The sequence below is a fragment of the Eulemur rufifrons genome, chromosome 2 (assembly GCF_041146395.1).
Source record: "Eulemur rufifrons isolate Redbay chromosome 2, OSU_ERuf_1, whole genome shotgun sequence".
In the NCBI taxonomy this organism is placed as follows: domain Eukaryota; kingdom Metazoa; phylum Chordata; class Mammalia; order Primates; family Lemuridae; genus Eulemur; species Eulemur rufifrons.
In genome coordinates this window covers 5,425,586-5,451,669 of record NC_090984.1, presented here as the reverse complement: position 1 = coordinate 5,451,669, position 26,084 = coordinate 5,425,586, and the positions used below count along the sequence as shown (strand labels likewise).

Below are 26,084 nucleotides of genomic sequence, written 5' to 3'. Positions count from 1 at the left end.
TACAAAACAGAAAAAAAAAGATTAATTTTAATACACATTCTTAAAAGTAAATATTTTTCAATGATCCAAAGAAAAAGAGTAAAAAAGAAATGACAACCACACCTATAAAAATGACTTACCAACATGTGCAGAAGATGTTCAATCTCACTCTTATTTAAAGAAATGTTCATTAAAAGAAGAAATACGAAAATTGACAAAGATTTAAATTCGATAATACAATAAGGCTATCGGTAAAATTATGGGAAAGCTGATAACTTTAAACTCAGCTAATAGGAAGAGATCTGTAATTATAAGCAAAATTGCACAACACAAATCGTCTTTAATTCAGCAATTGCGTTTCTGGGAATTTGTCCTGCAGAGGTGCTCCCACATGTAAGCAATGGTCACTGTACAGGCACGCTGACTGCACCACGTTTAACTTAGCAAAAGTCTGAAACAACCCAAACATACATCAATGGGAAGATGTTTAGATAAATCATGGTACATCCACACAACAGGCTACTACACAAAAGGAGGAAATAAGGATCACTAGTCCTATCACAGACTGCAGCTTGGAAGTTAAATCAGTACAGAGACCCTGTAAGGCAATTCAGCAACATCTATCATAAATGGAAATGTTTAATTAAGTGCCTTTGACGTAAAATAGAGTGACCTGAATATGGAATGTTATGCAGCACTCAGAAAGAGCTGTAATACACCCTGCTGAGTTAAAGGAACAAGTTACAAAATGTGTGTGTGTGTGTGTGTGTGTGTGCATGTGTGTATAATACCAAAGGACAAAATGTATGTGGAGATATAGATAGATAGATGGACAGATGATAGATAGATAGCAAATCCCTAGCTCTAGAGACCCCTCAGGAGAAAGGAGGAGGATTAAGTTGGGTGGGAAGAATGTCAAGGATAACCCTAGTCTTCTCTGTAATGTCCCATTTAGTGCAAGAAGAATGTGTTCTTATCATTGTTTCTCCAATTGAACACTCATTTTCCCTGTGCTATATACACACAATGAAATACTAATCAGCCTTAAGAAAGAAGGAAATTCTGTAATTTGCAATAGAATTTAGACACTATGCTAAGTAAAATAAGCCAGGCACAAAAAGATCTCACATATCTGATGCATCTAAAATAGTCAAACTCGTAGAAGTACAATCACATATTGTCATTAATTTTCTCAGCAGTCCAGATATTTTTGTCCCCAAAGCTTGCAACCTTTCCCCTGCTAGCCAAGCTGTATACCAAGCCCTGCTTGTGGTCTCTGCTCACATTTCCACTGAGCAACAGTAGCAAAATCAGCTAAAGAAAACAGCTTCCCCCTTCCCCACCTGGCAGCAGAGCCAATGATAACAGGCTCAGGAACAGGCCATGAGGACCTGCACTCACCATTCAATCTCATCAGGCTCGCAGTCCCTCAGCAGCTCTCGCACCTCCTGCCGGCAGCGCTCCTGGTGTTCCGGGTGCCTCGCAAGGTGGTACAGGACCCAGGAGAGACCACTGGCCGTGGTGTCATGGCCTGAGGGGCAGCCAGGCAGGCTTGAGTTTCTGGGCTGCTTCAGCACCAGGGTATGGACAGCGCCCTACATTGAGGCTCTCAGGGAAGCTGGGAGGAGGGAGAAGATGGGCAGAATGGAGTGATCCAGGGTCCACCCACCGCATCCCTGGGATGGAGAGACCCCTGTCCCCACTGTAGTCCCACACCGGGACCCTCACCCTCAAACATGAAGGTGTCAGCTTCCGCTCTTATGTCCTCATCTGACAACTGCTTCCCATCTTCATCCTGGACAAAGAAGACAAGATCCCCCAAATCACACTAGCATGTACGGCTCCTGAGTCTAACCTGAGACAATCTCAAAGATTCATCCTCCTTCCAGAAGCCCAAGCCCACCCAGCACTCTTAGACCTCTCCTGGTCACCATTGCCAGAGCCCTCGTCCCACAGGCTTCCTCCCTGGCTTCCTGGCCTCCTCTTTTGTTCCTGGTGGGAGGAATCAATGACCCATGAATATGTTTATGCTGCTGCCTGATGAGAGATTTCTAAGGAAAAAGTTCCTGGCAGCCTGGGTTACAGGATGATGAAATGGCCATTTGCCTTGGAAGTCAGAGATTAAGTACTGCTCCAAAGATACTTGCTCACATTCTAGATAATAAATCCAGAGAATCTTATCTTCCTTGGAAACATTTGAATTGTAAACCTATATATACACTTTGGCATCTCACTGGAGACGATTTTTGTTATGCTTCAGAGAATTAAGAAAAGTTATTTTTCTCTCTCTTTCTCGCCTTCTCTCTCTCTCTCTCTCTCTCTCTCTCTGTCAGAAGAGGGAATGTGCCAGGTGCCCTATATAAGTTCCAAGACTCATAACACAGGGACCCTGTCCTGTGGTGCAAAATCTGCTGCACATACAGATGGAAGCATTGCATCACCTTCGGAGGCATTTGGGATTGGGGAGCCAGTGCTGCAATCCAGCTCTGGCTGCTATTATTGCCATGAGTAAGAAATGGGCTTCTCTGATCCAGGGGTTGCATCTGTCAGAATAGATACAGATATAGACCGTGCATAGACATCCGAATAGAAACAAAGACCTGGGCAAAGACACAGACAAGGACATAGAAATATGCACATGCATACACATAGACAAAGATAGACATAGATGAAAACAGGGCATCAACATGGTCATAGACACAGACACAAAGCCATAGACGTAGACACAGACACATTCACATACACTGAGACACAAACACATAGACAAGACATACACATAGTTAAATATAGATGTAGATGTTGGTATACAGATAAAAACGTTGCAGACTAACTTCTTAACTTGTAAATAGAGTAACATCTCAGACTCTTCACAGTTTCAGACTTAGCAGTAAGTCTCTGTTTCTCGCATTCCAAAGAGTCATCTCCAAAACCTATCTCAACGTGTCCCTCCCATTTGCAAAATAAATTCCATGACTCCCCTGTGCCCTCTGGATCAAGTCAACATTCTTCAATCTAAATAAATTTTAATTCTTTCCTCATTTGTTTGTTTGTTTTTTATAGACGAGGTCTTGCAGTGATGTCAGGCCGGAGTGAAGAAGCTACTCATAGGCGAGATCATAGCACACAACAGCCTGGAACTCCTGCGCTCAGCAATCATCCTCCTCAGCCTCCCAAGGAACTGAGACAACAGACGTGCACCACGGCACCATGCATCATTCTAGCACTTCAGCTGAGATCCCAGGAAGCCCACCTTGCTCAGCAGGAGCACATCAATGAAGTCCAAAGTCTTGCTCTTGGCTTCGGCCTTGAGGAGGTCTTCAGTATCCTGATTGGGGAGGGTTCGGTGTCGCTCCTGGATGACTGCATCTGTGAAGTCGTGCACCAGGCGGCAGGCCTTGAGGAAGCAGTGCCCGTTGGTGGTGAGTTAGTACAGGAAGTCTATGTGCTGTTGGATGTGCTGGTGCCTTTTTGCCAGAAGGGCAGTAAGCTCCAAGATGGCAGCAATGTATTCACTGGGCTTCCTGCAGGATGAGGGAATAAGGGAGGAAACAATGTAACCCACTTGAAGGACCAAGAGCACCTCCCAACAGCACCCAGGATCTACCTCCCATCAGCAAACTGAGGCTCCAGAAACAGGTGGCCCCACAGATACACAGGGGATCAGCCGTGAGACTCAAAGCCATTAATACAAACCCTCTTCTCTGCCTGCATCTACCTCTGGGAGCTGTCCACATGCTACTAGGTTCCCAGAGCATAGCTTGGACATCATGCCCCTCTTGTCCTCTGTCTTCTACTCAGTATCCAGTCCTGCACCTTCTCCTTCCTGAAACTGTCTACACAGCTCAGACCTCATCCTCTTCCAACTGGTGCATGGCCCAGACCCCACCCTACACTCTTGCATCCAAAGTCAGATCCATCTAGTGTCCACATGACAGTCAGTTCTCCACAGAGCTCAGCTCTGACCGTGCCCATCAACAGCTCAAACACCTTCAATGGCTCCCTGGGAACCTCATGAAAAAGTTCGTACCACTTTGCCTTGGTTTTCAATGTCCTTGAGATCTAGCCCCTGTCTACCTCTACAGCCTCTTTTCTGTTGTCTACTGCACATGCTCTGTTCATCCTAGGCTCCTTTCCTTTACTCAAACAGTTCCAAATACCTGGAAAGACCATGCTTTCTCTCTCCCTTTTTCCATCCTTCCAAGCAGAGCTATGACACTCTTCAGAGAAGGCTATTCTGGTTGCCCTGGTCTGTCCTCTTACCCCCACCTATACCCTTGGGTCCATGGCCAAGTTCCCACGCCCTGAGCAAGGAAGGACTCACTCCTGACAATGGCTGTCAAAGCTGAAGACGCATTTCTGCAGACTGTCCAAGGTCATGAGGCTGATGTGCTCAAACATGTCCAGGCAGGTGCTGCCCTCCAAGGCCAGGTGCTGCCACTTGGCCTGGACAGAGAAGGGGACAGAGCTGGGGTGGGAACCTGACTCCCTTGAGCCCTTCTCCAAACCTAACCACTGAGATGGACTCCCCCACAACCAACATCTTGTCCTCGGCCCCAGGAACCCATCTCCAGGAGAACAGGGTTTAGGGGGAGGGGGAGCAGAAGCTGTTATTACTTGGAGATGAGGACACAAGGCTGGCATTCAGGAGACCTGAGTTCAAGTTCCAGCTCTGCCTCCTATGCTCTGAGTGTCCTTGGTCAAGTCCTTGCCCTCCCCTAGGTCCCATCTGCCAAATCTTCAGTAACAGTTAAGTTGACCTGCTTTGGTGCCAAACAAAACAGGTTAGCACCCCTGCTCCACCACTTCCAGATCACTTACTGGCTGCGTAGACTTGGGCAACTCCGCAATATCTCTGGCCCTCCGTTTTATCATCGAGAATGGGGCAAAAATAATCTCTCCTTCCCAGAGCTATTAAAATTAAATTACAAAATATACACTCATATCATGGAATTGGTGCATGGCATTGTTTCTGGACTAGGGAGAGTACACAATAAATGTTATATATTCTTGGCTCTGTTGTTACAATTGGATACAAAAATATCCCTATGTTGGCAGAGGCAGTCCTCCATGGGCCCTGAGCTTCCTTGCTGGGCATGCCAAGGAGGCAAAGCCCTCATGTTCATAACCTGGGTCACTTCTCAGACTTGTGTTTGCAGAGAACAACCTTGAGGGATAAGGTAATGACTGCCCCTGGACACATGTCACGCTTCTGTCTGCTTGCTGTGAGGCAGATTCCCTAAGCCTAATGCTCCTCCCATGTAATGCAATAGACTACTTGAGCAAGCATCTATAGAATCCCACCTGTGTCACCTCCATGGGATTTGGGTGGCTTGGAGAAAGGATGCAAATGAACAAGAAGCATATACTGCTTGCAGGGCCAAGAGTAATAAACTGCCCTTTGTCTCTGACCCTGGAGTCTCTTGTCTTCTGGCAGAATCCATGAAACAGTAACAAGTTAATTTATCACCTTGCACATAAAAAAAAAAAACAAAAAAACAAAAAAACAAAAAAACCCCCACTGCACTTCACTAAACCCTTATTCCCAATTCTTCACTTCTCCCCATAGCTAAACTCTTCACAATGTTATTTTTCAGCAACTTCCATTAAGACATGGAGCCTATTTTACCCTTCTTTGATTTTGTGCTGGACTTTTGGCTTTCTATGGCCAAATACAATGTAGACAAAATGATTAGGTAGTAACAGTAAAATACCTAAGACTCAAGAAATATTGCACCCTCCTCTCACTTGGAACCCTGTCTCTGCCGTGCAAACAACGATGGGATTCCTTCCTGAGGGAGAAATCAAATTCAGGGCAGTCCAGTTGTCCCGGTTAAGAACATCCTAGATCAGCCTGAAGATATCCAAGCCCAACACATGTGAGAGACTGAGCCAGGGTCAGGTGACCTACTTCTGATAATGGAACCAAAACGTCAGTGTCTATGGGGACTGCAGGCCATACCTGAAGGTCACCTTCTACCAGAGATGTCTAACCACACCCATATCTTACATGAACACATGGGCATCTATTGCTGTAAATAAGAAGTCTCTTGCAAAGTGAGACAAAACACTTTATTTTCCAACAAAATGCCATTTTTAAAAATAAAATAGGCCAGGCGCGGTGGCTCACGCCTGTAATCCTAGCACTCTGGGAAGCCGAGGCGGGTGGATCGCTCGAGGTCAGGAGTTCGAGACCAGCCTGAGCAAGAGCGAGACCCCGTCTCTACTAAAAATAGAAAGACATTATATGGACAACTAAAAATATATAGAGAAAAAATTAGCCGGGCATAGTGGCGCATGCCTGTAGTCCCAGCTACTCGGGAGGCTGAGGCAGTAGGATCGCTTAAGCCGAGGATTCTGAGGTTGCTGTGAGCTAAGCTGACAGTAGGATCGCTTAAGCCGAGGATTCTGAGGTTGCTGTGAGCTAAGCTGACGCCATGGCACTCACTCTAGCCTGGGCAACAAAGTGAGACTCTGTCTCAACAAAAAATTAAAAAAATATATAAATAAATAAAATAAAGAATAACTTGAATACTCGACACAAAGATTTTTTAAACCACAAAATATTGTTTCATAAGATGATTTAAAGTCATGGAAAGATGTTCACAACATATTATTATGTGAATAACAAAAATTAATTGAACATATGTATGATAAAATAGCATTTTTTGTTTGGGTAAAATTCACCATTTCAACCATTTTAAAGAGTACAATTCATAGCATTTAGGACATTCACCATGTTGTGCAACCTTCAACACTGTCTCGTGCCAAGACATTTTTATCATCTCTAGAGAAACCCCCGTCCCCATTAACAGTCACTTCCAAGTCCCACCTCCCCACAGCTCCTGGCAACACCAAACTGCTTTCTGTCCCCGTGGATCTGCCCATTCTGGACACTTCCTGCGAGTGAAGCATACACTGTGCGACCTTTGTGTCTGACTTCTTTCACGCAGTATAACGTATTCAAGGTTCATCTGTGTGGCAGTGTCAGCACTTCATTCCTTTTATGGCTGAATAATATTCCAATGTATGGACAGACCACATTTTCTTTATCCGTTCATCCATCAATGGATACTTGGATTGTTTCCACCTTTGGCAATTGTGAATAGGGCTGCTATAAACATTCACATACAAGCTTTTTCTCTGAACATTTGTAAATTCTTTTCAGTAGATACCTACAGTGGGATACGGTATAATGGCATAGAGTCATGTGATGATTCTATGTTTCACTGCTAATGAACCTGCAAACTGCTGTCCACAGCCCATGCACCATTTTACACTCCCCCCAGGCATGTATGAGAGTGTCGATTATCCCACACCCTCACCAATATTTGTTATTTTCCCTTTTTTGGATTCCAGCCATCCTAGTGGTTGCAAAGTGGCATCACATTGTGGTTTAAATTGGAATCTCCCTAATGGCTAATGACATGAACATCTTACCGTGTTCTTCTTAGTGTTCAAAACAGCATTTTAAACAGAAAATTACATGTAAATGTAATTCATTTGGACATAAGTGGCATTTTCACGTGTAAAAAGATTGCATATAAATTTAAAAACAAAGTACATGTGGGAGAATAAGAAAATGATTATTTTCTCACACTGGGATTATGGGTGGTTTTTATTTCTTACTTTGCTTACTTATATTTTCTTCTATGAATATGCATTTTTGTGATAAAAATTTGTATTTTAAATTTTAAATCAGCACTCTAAAGGCAAAGAAAAACAAATGTGACATTCAGCTTAGAATATATGAGATATTTATTCATTTCATTTTGCAGAATTCATTTCTTATTTTGCAGCAATTCATGCTCCCAGGCCCCCAATCTGTAGCACTGAGACCCTGCCCTGCTTGAGCCCCTGACCCCCATGGGGAGAAGGGCGGAGACCTAAGGCAGCCGCTGTCCCTGGTGCTGACAGGAGCGGCTCATTTCTGCCCTCCTCTCATTGTGGAAAACCCGGATCTCTACTTCCTAGAGATCTCCACTTCCTAGAATATGTTGGTGAGAATGAAGTCGGGTTCATGCCTCCCTGGGGGAAAAAAATAATTTTTTTCAATTCTAAGCTTCGAGCCAGCTTTGACCCAAAAGCCCATGTAACTATGGGTATTTTGAATGTACTGAATATACTAGCGGATTTTCTTCAATAGCAGGTTGCCATGCTTTCCAAAGCTTAAAGTTACCTTCTCTAATGTTAAGACATTTTAAAATATAATGTGATGCAAAAATAAATGAAAGGGATGAAATTAACCCTCATGAACTACCGATGCTTAACAGATTTGACTCAGTTATTTTGTACTGACTGTCTTGTTCAGTGTTCACAACAACAAGGTGGATGCTATTACATAGTAGAGAAACTGCCATACACTTAAATATGAGTTTTCCACAAGCCAAACAGCTAATATACAACAGACTGGGAGTCTGACCTTGACAGTACAACTCCAAGATGGTATGAATTGTCTTAGTCCATTCAAGGTGCCATAACAAAGCACCTTAGACTTAGTAACTTATAAATAACACACATTTACTGCTCTCAGTTCTGACAGCTGGGAAGTCCAAGATCAAGGCACCCCAGTACATTTCATGCCTAGTGTGGGCCTATTCATCACAGATAGCGTCTTCTCTGTGTTCCCCACATGGTGGAAGAAAATAACAATCTTGCTCACGTCTCTTTTGTAATTTCACTTATGAAGGCAGAGCCCTCGTAGCCTAATTATTTCCCAAAGGTCCCCCATCTTAAGACCACCACATTGGAGACGAGACTTCACCTGTGAATTTGTGTGGGGTGGGGGACATTAGGATCATAGCAGGGATCCCAGATCATCTGCCCCTGCTGCCAGCTGTCTGCCCCGTGCCCTGTCTTCCCTAAAGAGCAGTCCCTGCCTTCAGGTCCAAGATGAGCTCCAGCTACCACATCAGTCTTACAAGGAGCAGGAAGGGGGAGAGAGAGGACTGGCAGGGAGAGTGTCCCAGCCTTCTCTTAAGGAAGGTTACCAGAATTACCACCACCTAATCTTTGACTTCTCCACATGAGACGGGTCACAGCCATTTACACAATCCAGCTTAAAGAAAGGCTTTCAGATATAACCTGTGTTTCAGGCTGCCGTACACTTACATATAAATTAGAGATTCTCAGTGGGCAAAAGTGAACATCAAAGTGCACAGTTAGCAGTCCCAGACACAGTCCACTCCATTAGCTACAAAAATGTCCAATGCAGACTCTCCTTCCTACACAAGGACACACTCATGACATCCCCAAAGGAGTCAAACCCAGATTCCATCTGCTCCCTCTAGACAGCTCTGAGTTCAGGATCTCTGGGTGACGTGCAGTCCTCTCCCTCCAGTTCTGAGGGGACCTTTGGGAATCTGGAAATCTATAAACTCAAAGGCAATTATCATCCCCACTTAATCAAAGAGCAGAGTAATCACTGCATCGTGAAAATTTAAGAACACATTTCAGACCAGGTGCTTCTATTAATGGCAAGCTAACTTATTTGGATTAAACTCCTAGCTTTTTAAGAACAACTCTCAGAGCTGAATGTTTTTCCAATTACTTATAAGAATAAATGACATGAAAAGATAGGAAAAAACTAGGAAGACACAATTGAAATGAGAGCAGAAACATAGAGATAAAATGAATGTAAATTATATGTTCACTCCGCAGGCATTTCTCAAAGTAGGAAAACGTGAACCTTGTCGTAATGTCCTCATGATGAGAGGGGGAAAATATCAAAGCAACAGAGCGACACAAGGAGGGAAATTTGGAAGAAGACCCTTCTCACATACGGGGAGCCCTCAAAGGGCTACATCTCTCAGGGGGAGAGTAAACTGAAGAGAAGGAGCCTGGAAGTGAGATTTCACCTTCAATCTAAAGCCTGCCACGTATGTCTCTTCTAAATCCTGGTCCCTATCCTGCTCAAACACCTCCCATGGCTCCCTATCATCCACAGAAAAAAGTCCATCCTCGGACTCTGGGAGAACCCACCATCAGTGTGGGAGCCCTGTGTTCAGCCAGAGAGGGAGTCAGGCTCCTGGGCTCAGGGACACCACCCCGCCCCCACCAGCCAGTCCCACCTGCAGGTGCCTGCGGTCCCCGCGCGCCCCCTGCTGGCTCTGGGTGAGGCTCAGGCACAGGTGACAGCAGTCTCTGCTGGCTGCATTCTAGAGGGTCATCTCTAAAACTCATCTCTGACCTGTCCCTCCCTTTCTCAAAATAAATTCCATGGCTCCTCAGTGCCCTCTGGATCAAGTCCATGTTCTTTAATCTGAATCCACTCTTTTTTTTTTTATATAAACAGTGTCTTGCTGTGATGCCCAGGCTGGAGTGCAGCGGCTGTTCACGGGTACAATCATGGTGCACTGGAGCCTCGAACTCCTGGGCTCAAACGATCCTCCTTCCTCAGCCTCCCAAGTAACCAGGACAACAGACATGCACCACTGCACCGTGCATCACGGAGGAGTGGGCCGGGTATAAAGACCACCCCCTGAAGCCACACCAGGAGCTTTAAAGACCCAGCACCAGGTGGGGCAATTGAAGCACCCAAAACGTGTGTCTGTTCTTGCTTCTTTCCTCACTCCTGATGAGATAAACAGACATGGGGCCATTTCACTCTGCGTCCATGGGGGAAGCAGACATCAGCTGGGCCACGGACTCCCAGTAGTGGGGAAATCTCGCCCAATATTCAAGCTGCAAACTGTTGCTCCCGTCCATTCACCACCGTACAGATTATGAGGCATACCCAGCCCCTGAAGGCACCCCTAGAAATAGCAGACAAGATGATCTTTTCCATAGGAAGAGAGGGGGCACCTTATTATCTTATACTGATTGTCCGTTGCCCCCAGCAGTCTCTCCATGAGGCACGGGCAGGCTCTTTGAACATAAAATCAAACGACTATTAAAGAACTCCTCCTGGGATTCTCGGTGAAGCCAGAGGATCAGTAGCTTCTCTGTGAACTCCACTGGATTTTTTTTTATATGAGAGGGGGTCTTGCTTTGCTCAGGCTGGTCTCAAGCTCCTGAGCTCAAGGGATCCTCCCACCTCAGCCTCCCAGAGTGCTAGGATTACAGGCGTAAGCCACAGCACCCGGCCAAAACTGGATCTTCATGGCAAAGAATCTTTTTATCATCTTCTCTTGACACCCACTCTCATGCCTCATTGAGCTTCATCGTCTCCAATCTCTCCTCGGTTGACATCTTTTTCCCTCCACCATGGGTTCAAAAACACCAGACATCCTCCAGAAGAGAACAAAGTAACCATTTATGCAGACTGCCTCCACAGGATATCCTATGCCATGGTTTTGGCTGGGAGGAACTGTCTCCTTGACAACGGCTTATTTGTAGCCATTGGTCTTGTCTACTGTTACACATGTGTGAGCTTGTAGCTCTGAGCCCAGCTAGTTCTGTATCTTTCTTAGTTCGTTACTACTTTGGGGCAACCCTTACGTCCTCATCTGATTTTGGCTTAGGTGTCATCACATCACACTATGATTTTTGTCATTTCTTCAGTGACCCTGCCATGGCCCTCGTGGGTACCAATGATACAGGAAAGTGGACCCCAGTTTTGAAGGCCAGGTGGGTTCTTGGCTACATGCAGGAAAGAATTCAAGAGCGAGCCAACAGAGTAAGGCAAAAGCAAGTTTATTGGGATAAGAAAAGAAAAGGGAAAGGGTGCTTCCCCACAGACAGAGTGGTGGCTAGCTTTCACAGCGACAGAGAGTAGCACTCTTGAGTTACCAGGGTCTTATTTTATACCTTTTATTTAATTGTACGTTAAGCGGAGGAAGGAGTATTCATAAAATTCCTGAGAAAGGGATGGGGAGTTCCCAGAATGGAGGATTCCTCCCCTTTTTCAAACTACACAGGGTAACTTCTGGGGGTTGTCATGGCATTTGTAAGTTGTCATGGCGCAGGAGGGAGCTTCCTTTAGTACACTAATGCATTATAAGCAGGGTATAATGAGCAGCGAGATAACCTGAGGTCGTTTTTCATCGCTGTCTTGGTTCTAGCTGGTTTTGGCCGGATTCTCTACCACCTCCTGTTTTATTAGAGACCTTAGTTCGGGCCCTATACTCCTCATCAAGCAGGGCCTGCCGGTTCCCTATCTCACCAATACATCCAGTCTTTGCGCTATTGCTTGATCTTGGGTCTGTGAGTTTGGGGAGCACCCTCAGAGAATGTGGTTTAGAGAAAGAAATTACCTTAGAATAATAGGTAGGGAGAGACCTGCCCACACCAGCCCAGAGACGGCCACCGCCAGTGAGCCTTGAGCCTCTTGCCGACAAGGCACCAGGCTCTCAGCTCCCTAGGGGCACCTCCCGGTCCGCAGACCCCAGCCGATCGGCAGGTGCCATATTGCTTCATTCTCCCCTCCCCTTTCCCTACTGGCCGCTGCCGAGAGACAATTTAGCCACCACCCGGAAGCATGTTCAGGGAACGGGACCTCTCCCTTTGGGGACCTACTGCAGACTGAGGGGTACTCACACTGTGAGCTCCCAACCCACCCACGCTCCCAGGTGCTGTTTGCCTGGTGACTCCAGGAGAGCAGAGCAAATCCCGAGGCAGAGAGACACCGATCCAGCTGGGGCACCCCGTGGGTGACTTGAGACCAGCACTCTCTCCCTGGCAGGGTCAAGGATTGACCTCCAGGGCCCAGGGGACAGGCCTGCAGGCCAGATCCCGTACACCCAGGTCTCAATCACATTGCCCTGGGGCACAGCAGGGTTATTTGCGAACGACCCTACTGAGTGTGTGTGCCTTCAGGGGCAGATCAGCGTGCCTGAGGGGCAACCCACCTCCCACAGGAAGGCCGTGTTCCCAGGCCAGGCTGCGGTCCTGGGCAGGGAACCTCCTGGCCGGCATGACAGCCAGGAGAGATCCACTGGCTTGAGGTCCTGCCTGCTGGCAGAGGCCCCGGAGAAACTGTGGAACAGGGGAGGGTGGAAAGGAGCGAGGCCTGCTCTAGACTGTAGGTCTCAGACAGCCCCACCCCCACATGCAGACTTTTCTGCTGAGTGGGGCCATTCCAGCCCCTCCCTGGCAGCTTTGCCCAGAGGCAAAGAACAGACCTTTGACCTCTGCTAACAGCATCTGTGGAGCTTGAGGGAAGGCTCCCTCAACCCAGCTCTGCCCAGCCTCACTAACCCACCTGCCTCCACTGAGGTGCAGAATAAGGACACACCTGGAAGTCCCAGGGCCCCACCCACCACGTGAGGCACTAGAGTGTCTCTCCAGAGGAACGAGAGCAGGACCCAAAAACAACACTGCAGCCTGCCCCTCCCAGCAAGCGCCACCTACTGACAGGGAGGTCATTCTGCACACCCTTTTACTGCGTCTACTGACTCATCATATAGGGTGTGGTCAAATCTCACCCACAAACACCACCTACTGGCTCAGAGACTAAACAGGGTGTGTCATTATCCAAATGAATATCTAAAGGCAAGAAGCAGCAGCTGATCCAGATAGGAAGGAATCAGCGAAAGAACTCCGGAAGTATGAAGAATCAAATGGAAATCACACCCCCAAAGAGAAACACCAGCTCTCTAGCAATGGAAGTTAACCAAACTCAGAGCACCAAAATGACAGAAGAAGAATTTCAAACATGGATCATCAGAAAACTCAGTGATATGCAAGAAAAAATGGATAACCAACACAAAGAAACCACAAAAAAAATCCAGGATTTGGAAGAAAAATTCACTAAAGAAATCGAAATATTAAAGAAAAATCAAACTAAACTCCTGGAAATGAAGAATTTATTCAGGGAACTACAAAACACAGTGGAAAGCCTCAAGAGCAGGGTAGATCAAACAGAAGACAGAATCTCAGAGATCAAAGATACACCTTCCAATTAAAGAAGTCAGTCATAAAGATAGAGCAAAGAAATAAGAGAAAAGACCAGAGTCTGCAAGAAATGTGGGATTATGTGAAGAAACCTAATGTGAAAGTTATGGGCATTCCTGAGGGTGAAGAAGATAATATGCAAGGGTTGGATAAGCTATTTGAAGATATAATTGAGGAAAATTTCCCAGGCCTTGCTAAAAATCTAGATATACAGGTACAAGAAGCCCAAAGGACCCCTGGGAGATTCATTGCAAATAGGAAGACACCAAGTCATGCAGTCATCAGACTGACCAAAATATCCACTAAAGAGGCCCTTCTTCAAACTATAAGGTGAAAGAAACAAGTGACATACAAAGAGAAAAGCCCATCCAAATAACACCAGATTTCTCAACTGAAACCTTACAAGCAAGAAGAGACTGGGGCCCCATTCTCACTCTTCTGAAACAGAATAATGGCCAGCCTAAAATCTTGTACCCAGCAAAGCTAAGTTTTGTACATGAAGGAGAAATTAAGACATTCTCTAATAAACAAAGACTGAGGGAATTCACCAAGACAAGACCAGTCCTCCAAGAAGTACTCAAAACAGAGTTGCACATGGACTAGCACAAGAAACACTCACGAATGTAAAACTACTCAAAAGCTAAAGATCAAAGGCCAGATACCACAATGGCTAAAGAGAGAAAACAAAGCAATTAAGGTCTACCCAACAGGATGAACACAAATCTGCCCCACCTATCAGTTCTCTCAATAAATGTGAATGGCTTGAACTCCCCACTCAGGAGACATAGTCTGGCCCAATGGGCAGAAAAATACAAGCCAAGTATCTGCTGTCTTCAGGAAACCCACCTAACCTGCAAAGATGCATTTAGACTGAAAATAAAGGGATGTAAATCAATATATCAAGCAAACAGAAGCCAAAAGAAGGCTGGCATGGCAGTTTTAATTTCAGATAACTTAGTATTTAAATCAACAAAAGTAATGAAAGACAAAAATGGTCACTACATACTGGTGAAGGGTACAGTTCAACAAGAAAACATAACTATATTTAATATACCTGCACCCAACTTAGGTGCACCCAGATTCATAAAGCAAACCCTACTTGATCTAAACCAAATGATAAACAGCAACACCATAATAGCCAGAGCCTTCAAATCCCTGCTGACAGCACAGGACAGATCCTCCAAAAAGAAAATAAACAAATAAATAATGGGCTTAAACAGAACGCTAGAACAAATGGGCCTGATTGACATTTACAGGACATTCTACCCAAAATCCACTGAATGTATGTTCTTCTCATCAGCTCATGGGACATTCTCTAAGATTGACCATATCCTAGAACACAAAGCATGTCTTAAAAAATTTAAACAAATAGAAATTATACCATGCATCTTCTTAGATCACAGTGGAATAAAAATAGAAATTAACCCTAACAGAAATTCTCATTTCTACTCAAAGTCATGGAAGCTAAACAACCTTCTCCTGAACAATTATTTTATAAATGAAGAAATCAAGACAGAAATCAAAAGATTCTTTTAACTAAATGACAAAGGAGACACAGGTTATCAAAATCTGTGGGACACAGCTAAAGCAGTCCTGAGAGGAAAATTTATTTCCATAAATGCCTATATCAAAAAGACAGAAAACTTACAAATAGATAACCTAATGAATAGACTCAAAGAGCTGGAGAAAGAAGAATGGACTGACCCCAAACCCAGCAGAAGGAGAGAAATTAATAAGATCAATCAGAACTAAATGAAATGGACAACAGAAAAACCATATGGGAGATTAATGAAACAAAAAGTTGGTTCTTTGAAAAGATAAACAAAATTGACATGTCTTTGGCTAGACTAACCAAGAGCAGAAAAGAAAAATCTCTAATAACCTCCATCAGGAACATGAAAGGAGAAATCCCAACCGATGCCACAGAGATACAAGATATCATCTTTGAATTCTACAAAAACCTTTATGCATACAAACTGGAAAACATGGAGGAAATGGACAAATTTTTAGAAACACACAGCCTCCCTAGGCTCAATCAGGAAGAAATAGAATACCTGAACAGACCAATATCAAGAACTGAAATCAAAACAGAAAAAAAAAACCTTCCCCCCCCAAAATAAAAACCTTCCCAAAAAGAAAAGCCCCAGACCAGATGATTTCACACCCGAATTTTACCACACTTACAAAGAACTGGTGCATATCCTACAAAAATTATTCTACAACATTGAGAAGTATGGAATTCTCCCAAACACATTTTATGAAGTAAACATAACTCTGATACCAAAACCAGGAAAGGATGCAACAAAAAAAGAAAACTACAGACCAATATCCCTTATGAATATGGATGCGAAAATTCTCAATAAAATCCTAGCAAATCGAATCCAGGTGCTTACCAAGAAAATAATCCATCATGTCCAAGTGGGCTTCATCCCAGAGATGCAGGGATGGTTCAACATATGCAAATCTATAAATTTAATTCACCACATAAATAGAAGCAAAAACAAAGAAAATATGATCCTCTCAATAGATGAAGAAAAAGCATTTGATAAAATTCAACACCCTTTTATGATAAGAACACTTAATAAAATATGCATAGATGGGGCCTATCTAAAAATGATACAAGCCATATATGACAAACCCACATCCAACATCTTACTGAATGGGGAAAAATTGAAAGCATTCCCACTTAGAACTGGAACCAGACAAGGTTGCCCACTGTCCCCATTACTTTTCAACATACTGCTGGAAGTCCTTGCAAGAGCAATCAGGCAAGAAAGCAGAATCAAGGGTGTCCAAACAGGGACAGAAGGGACCAAACTCTCACTCTTTGCTCATGGTATGATATTATGTCTAGAAAACCCCAAGGATTCAACCAAGAGACTCCTAGAATTGATAAATGAATTCAGTAAAGTCTCAGGATACAAAATCAATACACACAAATCAGAGGCATTGATATATGCCAATAACAGTCAAACGGACAACCAAATGAAGGACTCAATATCCTTCACAATAGCAACAAAGAAAATAAAATACCTAGGAATATATTTAACTAAGGAGGTAAAAGACCTCTGCAGGGAGAACTGTGAAACACTGAAGAAGGAAATCACAGAGCACGTAAACAGGTGGAAAACCATACCATGCTCCTGGATTGGAAGAATCAACATTGTTAAAATGTCTATGCTACCCAAACTGATCTACAGATTCAATGCAATCCCTATTAAATTACCAACATCATTTTTCACAGATATAGAAAAAATAATTTTATGCTTTGTATGGAACCAGAGAAGACCCCATTTAGCAAAAGCAATTTTAGGCAATAAGAACAAAATGGGAGGTATTAATTTACCAGACTTCAAACTATACTACAAGGCTGTGGTTATTAAAACAGCTTGGTATTGGCACAAGAACAGGGACATCAACCAGTGGAACAGAACTGAGAATCCAGATATAAAACCATCCTCATATAGCCATCTAATCTTTGACAAAGCAGACAAAAACATACTCTAGGGTAAAGAATCCTTATTCAATAAATGGTGCTGGGAAAACTGGATAGCCACATGTAGAAGACTGAAACAGGACCCACACCTTTCACCTCTCACAAAAATCAAATCACGGTGTATAACAGACTTAAACCTTAGGTGTGAAGCTATTAGAATTCTAGAAGAAAATGTGGGAAAGACTCTTACAGACATTGGCCTAGGCAAAGAATTTATGAAGAAGACCCCAAAGGCAATCACAGCAACAACAAAAATAAATAAATGGGACCTGACTAAATTAAAAAGCTTCTGCACAGCCAAAGAAACTGTCGTGAGAGTAAACAGAAAACCTACAGAATGGGAAAAAATTTTCGCATGCTACACATCCGATAAAGGACTGATAACTAGAATCTATTTAGAACTCAGGAAAATCAACAAGAAAAATCAAACAACCCTATCAAAAAGCGGGCAAAGGACATGAATAGAAATTTTTCAAAAGAAGACAGAAGAATGGCCAAGAAACATATGAAAAAATGCTCAACATCTCTAATCATCAGGGAAATGCAAATCAAAACCACAATGAGATATCACTTAACTCCAGTGAGAATGGCCTTTATCAAAAAGTCCCAAAACAATAAATGTTGGCATAAATACAGAGAGACAGGAACACTCATACACTGCTGGTAGGATTGCAAACTAGTGCAACCTCTGTGGAAAGCAATATGGAGATACCTTAAACAGATACAAGTACACCTACCATTTGATCCAGCAATCCCATTATTGGGCATCTACCCAAAAGAACAAAAGACATTCTATAAAAAAGACATCTGCACCCAAATGTTTATAGCAGCACAATTCACAATTGAAAAGATGTGGAAACAACCCAAGTGCCCATCAATACATGAGTGGATTAGTAAAATGTGGTATATGTATACCATGGAGTATTACTCAGCTATAAGAAATAACGGGGATATAGAATCTCTTATGTTCTCCTGGATAGAGTTGGAACCCATTCTACTAAGTGAAGTATCCCAAGAATGAAAAAATAAGCACCACATGTAGTCACCATCAAATTGGTTTCACTGATCATTGCCTAAGAGCACATTTAAGAATAACATTAATTGGGTGTCGGTCAAAGGTAGGGGGGAGGGGATGGGTGCATACATACATAATGAGTGCGATGCGCACTGTCTGGGGAATGGACATGCTTGAAGCTCTGACTCGGTGGGGTGGAGGCGCAAGGGCAATATAGGTAACCTAAACTTCTGTGCCCCCATAATATGCTGAAATAATAAAAAAAGAATAATAGGTAGAATAGGAAAGCTAGGTTATTTCCTGGTTTTTCCTCCAACTTCATTATTTCACTCAGAAGAGATTCTCTGAAGATCAAAATTAGTATCTCATAGCCAAGCACAGAAAGACAAATCTTGCATGTTCTCACTCATATGTGGGAGCTAAATATTAAAGACAATTTATCACATGGAGACAAAGAGGAGGATGATGGTTACCAGAGGCTGGGAAGGGTGGCAGGGAGGGGGAGATAAAGTGGGAATGGTTATTGGGTGCAAAAATATAGTTAGATAGATAGAATGAATAATGTTTGATAGCACAACAAAGTGACCATAATCAGGATATATTTTAAAATAACTAAAAGAGTGGAATCGGAATGTTCCCAACAGAAAAAAATGATAAATGCCTGAAGTGACAGGTGACCCAATTACCCTGATGTGATTAATTCACTTTGTGTGCCTGCATCAACACATCACATGGACCCTATAAAGATACACAACTATTCTATACCAATAATAATTAAAAATTTTAAAAAGATAACATTGTGTGCAAAGGTGTCCATGCTAAAAAAATAAATAAATAAACAATATTTTCACATCCCCTTCTTTCACAAGAGGACAAATGAAGACTGTTCAATTATCTGACACCATTGTTTGGATGTTGATCTTCCAGAATGTTCAGTTATCCACCACAGCGCTCTCCCACTGTCCCAGAACTGAGAGTTGGAAAATGCTTTTTGCTATCCTCCGGGGATCATTCTGGTCTCAAATTCTCCAGATCCCATGGCTGTTAATTTTCTCTCTGACAAAAAGGGGAGATGAAAAAGAAGCTTTCTGATGTAACGTTGTCCTCCAGAGTCTCCCTACTCAGAAAATTTTGTCAAAAACCTTATAAACTGAGGCAGATTCATTAAGCAAAGTCACTGGATTCCAGGGAGGTTTGATCAAGGAGGCATCCCATAATATGGACAATCGAGGTACATAATAGGGGTGGAGAGAGGAGGTCTCTAGGATCCTGGCAAGTAGAAGTGGGAGCCAGGAACCCCACTGTTAGGGGGACTCTCTAAAATCTAGGCGTGATGTCAACAGAGATATTGATGGCAAGCAACACCCGAGGAGCTGGAGGTTTGATGTTCATGTCATGACCATGCCCGGTTTGAGTATATACAGGCATTTGGAGGGGAAGAGAGATGCTATCAGCCTGTTGATGTTCCCCTCCTCGCAGGTGGGCATCTGAGCATTTCACCAAGTCCTCAGAGGAGGTCACCTTTTTAAAGTCTGTGCTTGAATTCCATAGCAGCTGCTGGAGTGGGAAGACTTCCAGCACTTGGCAATTGCTGGGCGGTTAGACCTAGGACGTGGTGCCTGGCAAATCTCAGAGACACCTTCAGCTGCCCTCCAGGGGCAGCCAGGAACAATGACTCCCTGAAGCAGTTTTCAAACATCAAATCAGATTACCTTGGAGGGCCAGAACAGAAATACCCAAAGCTCAGTTCAACTGGCAGAGAAGAGAGAATTATCTGACTTGAAATCGGTCAGAGGGAGATTCAGTTTCCAGCTCTGCCAGTCAATTCCTTTGTCACCTTTAGACCCCTGTCACAACATTCAGTATTTCCCGCGTGGATTTCATTCATTGAGCAAATGCTTCTGGTGTACTTGTGCCTCATGGGAAAGAGGGTTAAATAGACACACAGCCCCCCCCCCCCCCAAAAAGGGAAATGCTTTGTGAACTGGGCTATCAAGGAATTGTTTTTCTTATTATTACTAAACTAGCAAAGGCCGACAAAGACAGAACTGCAGTGTGACTTTCATGGGCTGGGAAGACACCCTTACCTCCATGGGCTCCTTCCTCCGAAAACATAATATTAAAAGTTATATTTTCAGCTGGTTGTTTGTAGAAAGATACTTCTACTCCAAGCTAGATAGAGTCATCTTTTTTATTCTGAATTTAAAAGAAATTAAAACCTTTTTGTGGGCCCTCGGTTTCCTGTGCTTATGAAGAAGGGGCTCCATCACGGACGGAGGATGCTGTGAAGGCTTTATTGGCAACAGGGTGTCAACTAACCCTAATGCTTCTTCACTCACCTCTCATTTTTAGCAAAGGGCATCAGATCTTCAATGCAAGCAGCAATGAAAAAAGTGGAAAAGGGAGGAGTTTGGGGGTCTTCGTCCTAAGGTACCAGAGAGCAGATTTAATACAAAGAAGTTATCCAGCCAGGCTCAACCTAAACCACGATCTGTCTATGTCCAGTCCTGCCTGCCTGACTGGGGAAGGTGGGTTTAGTGCAGGGAACCATCTTTCCCTAAAATGTCCTGAAGGAATAATATGTCCCAGGGCCAAGACAAACCATGACATAAGGGGATCGCAATCCTATTCAAGAAGCTACTTGCATGGGGATTCTAAAATGCAGTGCTTTCAGGAAGGCGCTTCATTGTAGATGCATCATTAACAGAGAGGCCACCTGAATTTCTGGAAGGAAAGGTGAGGCCAGTGAAACCCAGGGTGAAGTGTGTGAGAGGAAGAAGGGAGACTTTCACCAGGAGGACATTGAGGACATCCCAGATTGTCTCCAAAGGCAGAGGACACAATAAACCAGGGCCGGTGGTGTGGGTGCACATCGTGTCCCTGGCCAATCAATGCTTCTTGGAGGTAAACCAGAATGAGTCGACCTGCATGGTATCTTCTCAAGACAGAGCCTGAAAATCTGTTGATCGGCTTACCCGTCAGCTGAAAGGACCACCATGCCAGCACTGGGTGAGTGACCAGGGGCGTACCAGAGCAAACACATCAAAAAGACCATGCACCCTATGTCTGGTGAGGTAGCTTCAGCCCCAGGATGCGGAGTAAGACAATCATTAAACACAGGAGCTAAACACAACATGATTGGAGCAAGAGAACTAAAGTTTTCCTGGGGAATCAGGTCCTTCATGGTCTATTACAGTTCTGGTAGCAGAAAGTCAGATGTGAAGGGGAAAGCAGGAACTCTGGATTGACATCAGCTGTTATTTAAAAATTTATTTCTTGGCCAGGCACAGTGGCTCACACCTGTAATCCTAGCACTTTGGGAGGCCGAGGTAGGAAAATCGCTTGAGTCCCAGAGTTCTAGTTCAGCCTGGACAATATAGCAAGACCCAATCTTTACCAAAAAAAATACATTTTTTAAAAAAAAAGTAAATAAAATTTGATTCTACCACTTGTTCACTGGGTGATCTTGGACTGGTGCCTTAGTTTCCTGCCATAAAAAAAGTACCACAAACTGGGGGGCCTAAAATAGCAGGAATGTATTCTCTCGCAGTTCTGAAGGCCAGCAGACTGGGACTGGCAGAGTTGGCCCGTTCCGGAGTTTCGGGGAGACAATCCTTCCCATGCCTCTCTCTCAGCTTCTGGTGGCTCCAGGTGTTTCTGGGCTTATAGACGCATCACTCTAGTCTCTGCCTCCGTCTTCACATGGTCTGCTTTTCTTTCTTTCTCTGTGTGTCCCCTCCTCTTCTTATAAGGACACCGGTTACTAGATTTGGGGCACACACTAAATCCAGGAGGATTTCATCTCCAGATCTTAACTAACTACATTTGCAAAGGCACCGTTACCAAATAAAGTCATAATTTTACTTTCCAGGTGCACTTGATTTGAGGGGACAGGAGGACATTATTCAACCAAGATTAATCAGTTACTCTGCTTCTTGGGAATCTCTGTTCCCTCATCCACACAATGCACACGATAATGACACCTGCTGGTGAGAATCAACTGAAAAATCATGACTAAAATACGTAGAATTATCCAGGCCAAAATGTCAATTATGCCACAGTTAAGAAACCCTTCAACTGAAACTCATCAGCCCTCTCTGACCTTAATGTGGCACGTGGTCTATGGTAAAGCCTTAACAGTAACCAACTTCGTTTTTCACCTTTAAGGATGGGAGTGGGGACATGTGTCCAAAGAGAAGAACCAAGTCTATCGTCCACTTGAAAATCCTTTGTCACAGTTCAGAAGGAATGTTTGGCTATGCATTGGCCTTAAAGGATGAGGATTAAAGAATGAAACTTTCTCTAAACAGAGATGCGGAGACAGAGAAATTCCTCCACGAGGTAAGCTGAGACTGGTTTTGTTAATAGCTCCTTTAAATGTATATGGAAATGAAATTTCACAGAGAAATCTCTAGTCTTGCGTGTGACATGAAGCTCGTCTCTGCTGGAACACCAAGTCAATGGGCTCAAGAGACTTCTCAGAGGCTCTATCCAACATCAGAAAAGGGCTGATGAGTTTAAATTAAAGGTCCTTTGACCTTGGCACTATTGACATTTGGGATCAGATAATTCTTTGCCATGGGGGCCGCCCTGTGCATTGCGGCATGTAGAGCCGCATTCCTGGTCTCCGTCACTCCGTGCTAGCAGCATCCCCCTGGTCGTGATGACTAAAAATGTCTCCAGATACTGCCAATGTCCCCTTGTGGGGAGAAGGAGGAAAAATCACCTCTGGTTGAGAGCACTGAGTTGGGGTAAGAAGGGAAGAACTGTCATTTCAGGAGAGCTTGGCTGAGAATGAGCTAGAATTGGTCCATTTTTGCCATGCCACTGGACCAGAGTTATAATGTTGAATAATGTCAACAAAAAGAGCTAATATGTGCATTGCGCAGTCTCACTAAATACCAGACACTGAGCTAAGCTCTGGGCGTATCTTACCATACAAAGGGATATTAGAAGTCACACAGCCAATCTTTTTAATGTTTGCATTTCCTTTACAATATAAATAATAGTTGTTCACTTAAATCAAGAAACTACCATATGTGGGTCATTTTGCTAAGTTCTTCAATTCATTATCTCATTTAATCTTCATAGGAACTCCTACAAGGATAGTGTTATTTAGCCCCACATGCAGGTGGGGAAATGAGTCCCAGGAAGGCTGAATAACTCGCCCAAACTCACAAGGCTAGGATGCAGCTGAGTTGACATTCAAATCTTGCTGTTTAAGCCCAGAGTGCATTCTTTTAACTACATGTCAAACAATCCATACACACCATCTTCCTTCTTGGGATGACCTTGCTTTCTCGATCTGCCTAGAAAATTATTCCTGCTGATTTTCAATACTCAGCTGAAAGGTCTCCTTTTCTGTGACATTTTTTTCTAACCACTATCACTCCAAGGCAAAGCTGGGCTCTAGACCTCTCCGAGAACCCACAGCACCATGTATATGTCTCTGTTGCTTCTCTTTTCATACGGTCCTGAACTGGTTTGCTTAGCTGCTTGCATCCCTACCAAACTCTAAGTGCTTTGCAGGCCTTGCTAAGGAGTCTTTGTATTTCCAGCCCATCCATTGTTGATTGAATAGGACAGACTTGACCTCATGAAGCTCTAGCGTGCTATTGTTGGGTAGATTTCATTCCTGTAGAATGTTTTGTTCGACAGAACCACAACTGGCCTGTCTGATTCCCAAGCACAAGTGAAGTGGGCTAGTTAGGTCTCCCCTTCCCTTCTCATAGCAGTTTGTTAGATTTTGACAGCAGCTCTCACCTGTCCAGAAAGACCTCCCTCAACCATGTCATCCAAAGATATTTTCCCTAGCAAGTTCCTATACGATCACTCTGTTTATGTTTTTTACATTTATTTCTATTTAAAAAGTATCTGGTTTACTTCTTTCTTCTCTCTCTCTCTGCAATGAAACTCTGAGCCTCATGCATGGAAGCATGACCTTGTTCATCTTTTTCACTACTGTGTTCCTTCTGCCTCCTTCAGTGACTCACGCTAAGGAGGAGCTCAATTAACCGTCATTGAATGAAAGAATGAATGAATGAATGAATGAATAGTTGGGGACAAAAATAAAAATGTGTAGTAATCTAAGAAAGCCTTAAGGCCAGGCACGGTGCTCACACCTGTAATCCTAGCACTCTGGGAGGCCAAGGTGGGTGGATTGTTCGAGACCAGCCTGAGCTCAGGAGTTCGAGACCAGCCTGAGCAAGAGCAGGACCCCATCTCTACTAAAAATAGAAAGAAATTAGCTGGACAACTAAAAATATATAGAAAAAAAAAATTAGCCAGGCATGGTGGCACATGCCTGTGGTCCCAGCTACTCCAGCTACTCGGGAGGCTGAGGCAGGAGGATCGCTTGAGCTCAGGAGTTTGAGGTAGCTGTGAGCTAGGCTGATGCTGTGGCACTCTAGCCTGGGCAACAGAGTGAGACTCTGTCTCAAAAAAAAAAAAAGAAAGAAAGAAAGAAAGAAAGAAAGAAAGAAAGACACCGATGAGACGATGAATGAGAAGGGACTGCCCTGACCTAACAAAGAATATTTGATGTTCTTACTCTCAACCTCACCTTCCAATAAGCAAACTCATACTGTCCTGAAACACCACTTGCACACATCGTCTCCAATACTGAGAACTTCTGAATTATGTTCTGGACTATTTCAACACTATGAACTTTTGGACTCTGTCTCAAAAAGAAAGCCTTAAACTCCAGCTTTAGTGTGACATCGAGGTGAGCAAAACAAAGAGCTAGTGCTAGAGATGGCAGTCAGAGGTTGAGCAAAGGAAAAACATCTTGATCGAGATTCATGATTACAGAGAATCAAGTTGGAGAACCTAAAAGATAACCAAGGTAAGTAGCATCATTGATTTGGGCACCAGAGGACCTTAAGTAGTCACCCACCCAACAGGGACCCTTCCTGGTTTTCAAGTAGCCCAACTTCTTTGGGCATCTGGTAAAGCAGACCTTTACTGGATCCATCCAAGGTCGACCCTCCTGGTCTGAAAAAGCCAGCTTCCCCTTCCATGTCTCTATTCTCCTCTATATCTCCCCACTAATCGTGGCAAGAGATGCTCCTTGCATCCAGAAGTTCTCAGTGTTAGAGGTGATGTGTGCAAATGGCATTTCAGGACAATATGGGTTTGCTCATTGGAAGGTGAGGTTGAGAGTAAGAACATCAAATATTCTTTGCTAGGTCAGGGCAGTCCCTTCTCATCCATCATCTCATTGGTCATCTTTCTTGTCAACTACATTCATTCAGCAGATTTTTGTTGAGTGCTAAGCATAATGTTCTCCACTCCTGTCCTACAAAATCAAGCCTCAGACAGATGGCTGATGTTCTGGACAACTTCTCACACACCTGCACTGTAAAGGGACATATGAGTTCCAACCTCGATCACTCATATGTCCCTAGGTCCACGTCCTAAATATCATCCCACCTCTGCCTCATTGCAAACTTTGGCTCTGCCCTTCTCTCACACAAAATTTGGAAACAAGCCCTTTATCATGGTTCTAGACTTAATTTTTTTAATCCAACCTCATCATCCCCTATTATCTTGGGCAAGGTCTCCCTACATCACATTCTAGTCTCGTCAGAATCTCACCTTGGCTTTGGCCCCAGGGAATCCGGGGTGGTATGTATTCTGACATTTCACTTGGGCTGTCTTGTGTTTGCTAACCTGGGGACAGACAGTTTAACTCCAAGCATTTGTAGGTAGTGTTTTTCTGGAGGGAGAAGGTAAGACTTTTAGTTAGAAATGGCAAAATCAGGG

The 26,084-nt window shown here is 43.8% G+C and overlaps 1 pseudogene; it reads right to left on the bottom strand.

Moving 5' to 3' along the window:
• Nucleotides 1-26,084, bottom strand: part of LOC138399495 (cytochrome P450 4F2-like) — an 859,494-nt pseudogene that overhangs the window by 3,319 nt on the left and 830,091 nt on the right.